The sequence below is a fragment of the Triticum dicoccoides genome, chromosome 4A, assembly GCF_002162155.2.
Source record: "Triticum dicoccoides isolate Atlit2015 ecotype Zavitan chromosome 4A, WEW_v2.0, whole genome shotgun sequence".
NCBI classification, from domain to species: domain Eukaryota; kingdom Viridiplantae; phylum Streptophyta; class Magnoliopsida; order Poales; family Poaceae; genus Triticum; species Triticum dicoccoides.
The window spans coordinates 197,615,079-197,620,284 of record NC_041386.1 but is presented as its reverse complement, the minus strand read 5'-3'; positions in this window follow the sequence as shown (position 1 = coordinate 197,620,284).

Below are 5,206 nucleotides of genomic sequence, written 5' to 3'. Positions count from 1 at the left end.
TGTTTTATTGTATGATTTCCGTGTGTTACAACATTGCTAGTATTTACGATATGATGGTGCATATGGTTACCCTTTGCTTGGTAGATACATGCTTGTTGTGTATGATTCCATCTTGCTTGATCAATACCATTCCATGATATTGTGACTATGTAACTAGATGATATTGTATGTATCAATTCATGTCATGTTCATGTTTATGTAGATTAAGTCTTTATAAGTGTAGGTTGTATGTAATAGAAATGTGTCTTGTCTCTATTATTTATGTTATGATAATCATCGCTTGATGCCATTGATGCCATGACCTAGATGTTTACTTTCTTACATGTTAGTATTCCTTTTCCATGTGCTTAGTTATCATAACTATCATGCTAGTGATGTGTGCTAATACAATGTTGCATCATTAGGTTGCTTGTTATCCACCAAGTCATGTCATAGTTATGAGTTGAATTCTATTGGTATCATAGTTTGGCATCTCGTGTGATGATCATCCATGCTTAGCGTTATATATAGTCTACCTCGCTATTGCATTGTTGTATGCCTAGACTTTGTCATATCTAGTGTATCTAGTTGATTGTATGTCTAACCATGCATTATTCATGCAAGTTATCTTTCATGCCTTATTATGTTCCATGTACTATAGTTGAGTACTTAGCCACTTTTGTTTCTTATATGATTGCCCTCGTCTCATGTTAGTATTATGAATATTTTAATACTTATTGCTATGACTCACGTCATATGCTTAGGATGAGCCATATGTCATGTTATTAGAGTTGTGCTTGATCATACACTAAGTGTGTGTGTGTGTGTGTGTGTGTCGTGCTTTGTTATTTTGAGCATGTGGTGACAATATTATTGCTAGTGGTTATTGGTATTAGTTTTTCTTTATTATTAAGACCATGTCATAGTTTAGAATCTTTTCGTGAACACTTGTATGTTGAATGCTTGTGCTAGTTAATACATATTTATGATCCTATACTCACATGTTGTGGGTGAGATGTGTATTATTATTAAGTTGTCCAATTAGTTTTGCGATAGCATTGATTTGTCATTCATTATAGAAATGCTTGCTAATAGTGGTTATGATTGGTGTTTAGTCTTTGCTTGTTGTTAACCATTATAAATATTTGGATTCATATAAATATTTACTTGTGGTTGATTATTACTCTTAATCATGTCTAGAATAGTTGTTCACCCACTTGTTCCATGTGTTGTATGTTTTTTGTTAATTGTTTTTACAAATGAATTGGTTTGATGTAGTAGAGTTGATCCTATTTTCTTTTAATAATGTTTTAGGGATAGACCTAGATCATTTCAATTCATGTTGTTGAATGATGTATGATTGCTTAACTAGTATGGTTTGTAATGTGTGTTTGTTTGTCTTATGGAACACTTGCTTTTGAATTCTTATATAGTTGGTGTATATGTTTGGCTATCGTTGACCATTATAAGTATTTAGATTCTATCTAAATATTTATTTGTGGTTAACTCTTACCTTTTCATTCCATGTTGTGATCATGTAGTTAAATGCATAGGGTGGTTCCATTTCATATGTGTGGATAACATTGTGTTGGTTATATAGTAGTTTCTTATACAGTTAGTCGTGATGTGTAGTGGGCACTATTTGTGGTCAATAGCATAGTTTGTACCGTGACGTTAGTCTTGTTGACAAGCCCTGATTATCCATCATCAACCTAAACCCTGTCAATTCCTTGAGTCCTCTACTTACCTTTCAATCATGCTATCTCCTTTTGGAATCTCCATCTGATCAATATCTTGCTATCCGTCCACTCTTAATTGTTTTGGATGTTATTTGGATTTACTTTTGCTTTGGTATTTATTGTTTGTCTTTTGCTATCGTTCTAACGAGTAGGGAGTGGCGATGTTGGACATGGAGATAACAGGTTACGAAGAAGGACTCAACAACGAAGGCATGCCTCCTTCTTTGATCATACTTATCCTATGGTTTACAAAATTGCATTGTGTTTTATGGTTACTATATGCATGCTATTTTAATTCTCGTAGCTAGTGTGTCGATTGACACATTACCTTGATCCGCTTGTCGCCTATTCACTTGACACTTGAGTAGAATTATAGTATTCTTGTAGAGTAGAAATACTTAGCCATGCTTATTACCCTATAGGTGCTTTGTTGAATGACCTCTAAGTCATTGACAGTTGAAACTTACCGCTGAGCTAGGCCAGATGGTCTTATTGATATCCCCTACTCTCTTCTACTCTGGGTGAAACTTACCATCTGGATACTGGTGCGGGCGACAGCTGAATCAAGGATTGAAGGAGCGATTGGCTGCCCTTCATGAGTTGAAGGGGGCTATCAGTCGTCCGTGCCGCATGAGACCTAATAAGTCTTGGATTTGAAGATTGTGATAATAGTATAGCCACATGCTATATGGGCACTGGCTTGGTCAAATAAGCTAGTCAACCTTAGGTGTTGATGTTGCCGTGCCGCAGATGGGATAGCTTCCTTGCGAGGAGTATCCTCGGCACAGATGGGGGGACCGGTTTGAGGACGTACTCTCAGTTCCGTGTGCCAGACCCGGTGGGCATGTCACATCTTTGGGGGGTCTAGTCCAAAGACCTCGTCACAATCTCCCTGCTAGTATACCAGATGGTGTACTACGCTAGCGACGGCTAGTGGCAACGAGTCGGGATTGTGTCGTGTGGGTAAAGTGTACAACCTCTGCAGAGTGTAAACCTATTCGAATAGCCGTGTCCATGGTCAAGGACAGCGCATGAATCTTTCTTGACATACATGACCTGTCTTGCTTATTCCCTCTTTACCCCTACTCTTGGAACCTATGAAGAGTGTGAGTTGATCGAGGATCCTCACTTTGATGAAAGTTATTCTGGAGATAAAACACATTCTCATCAAAAACTGCTTTTATCCAACTGCTTTATTTGTCAAACAAAATTAGCTTTATGCAAATGAGCCATATAGCCTTCCTTTGAAGCCACATGTAGCTATTAGGTCCTCCCCCGTGGGAGGCATGTTGAGTACGTAATGTCCTCATGGCAATAATTTTGTTGACAACAGAGTTGCATGAAGACGAAGGTGATGACTACGATTATTATGGTGGTCCGTAGAAGTGAGGTCACGTGGACTACATCGACTGCCTGTGGCTGAGATGGAGTCGCTACACATTTTACTTTTCGCTGTTTCTGTTGTAAATGTCATGAGATATCTCACTAGGTATGTCTTGTGACAAATATACTACTTGTAATGTGTTTACGTATTCTGCAATGATATCATTTCACTGTGTTGTCAACAATGATCCTGGGGTTGACAAATATACACAGGAGGATCTGGAAGTTAATTCCAGGTTCTCACAAAGTCTCTTATTTAACAAAATTCATTTGGACTTAAATTATAATGCAAAACCGTACAGGATTAAAGAAAATAGAAATGTATTTTAAAACGAACAAAAAGGTAAACTAACCTAACCTATTGAGCTCTTGGCCCATCTAACAAACAACCAGCCCAGCCCGGCGCCCCTCGCTACTAACCCTAACTCGTCCGTCCTGATCCCCATCTCTCCCTCTTTTCCACCTCGTGCCGCCAGGGACGAGCGAGAGCGCTCCCGCTCAACCTCGCAGCTCCTCCCGCCGGCCACGCCTTGCCCCTCCCCTCGCAGCGTCTCCTCTCCCTTGCTCCCTCCAGCACCTCTGCCGCCCGCCTCCACTCGTCGATGCCCCGTCACCAGGGACCTTCCCTCGCCCCGCATGGTGCTGCTTCACCTCGCGCCGTGCCCTACCTCGGCATGGATGGCCCGCACCTCCGCCGCCCAACGACCAGGTCCGGCCGGCCTTCGCCGTCCCTTCCCGTTCCCGGATGGATCTGGCTGCAGCCACGTCGTCCCTGACACCAAGTCCGTCCTCCTGTGCTGCCTCGCTGCACGACGAGCACCAAGCCACCGCTTGGAGCTCCGTCTGCCCTGGCCTCGCTACCTCAAGCACCACCACGAGCCTGCTGCCATCCCTACAGCTCCACTATGAGCCGCCGTCCATTTTCCCCCTCCCCCTGCTCGTTTTGGTCGTCCCTGGTGTCGTTTGCTGCGAGGCCGAGCTTCGGTCGCCGCCTGCCGTCAGCACTCCCGGCCTCCCTGGCGATTGTCACGACCACCGTCCGACGCGGCACCTCCCACGCGGTCGGACGTGCCCAACCACGTGCCCATTCGTGGCCGGCGGGGCGATTCCGGCAAGGTCCCGCGTGGCGCCGCCGTGTTCTGCCTCACCGGCATGGTCGGCCATTCGAACCATCACGTGGGCCACCGACAGGTGGACCCCGTGTGATTAGTCGCTAAGATGGACTCTAATCCACCACCATGTGTAAATGACAAACGGGACCCACACCTAATTAATCATGGACATAATTAGCATGCTAATTAAACTAATCTTGATGGCCACTAATGGTGAGCCATGCAACTGTAGCGATTAGGATTAACTCTAACAAAATATGTTAACAATTTGACCCACAGACCACTAGGCCCCACCCTGACCAATTAAGTTAATTAGTTTAAATAAACTCTGTTAATATTGCCACTGTCTATGACATGTGGCCCCACCTTGACTAGTTTGACCAGTCAAAGTGCTGACTGTGTATCACCTAGCCAATGACAGATGGCCCCATCTGCATTGTTCACTGTTCACTTGGTCCACTTTGACTGGTGAGTCAGTAGTTGACTAGACCCACCAGTCAGTCTCTAACTGAGTGTAATACAGGGTGCATTTAACAAAATAGCTATTTAATAATTCGAATTTAATTAAATACAGTAATATTAGAAAGTGTTTAAAACTTTGAAATTTAATATAAAATAAACCGTAAGTCAGATGAAAAAACTTTGTACATGAAAGTTGCTCAGAACGACGAGACGAATCCGGATATGTAACCTGTTCGTCCGCCACACATCCCTAGCATAGAGAACATGTAACTTTCCCCCTCCGGTTCATCCGTCCGAAAATGCAAAACACCGAGGATACTTTCCTGGATGTTTCCTCCCTTTGCCGGTATCACCTAGTACTGCGTTAGGTCACCTCTAGCACCGCCTATTGCCATGTTATGCTTTGTGATGCTTTGATTGCTCTGTTATTTATTGTGTTCCCCTCCGTTACTTCTTTCTGGTAGGCCCTGAGACCGTTGTCGGTACCCCTGTGATCGACTAGATCGATGATGAACCCTTCTTGCCACAGCA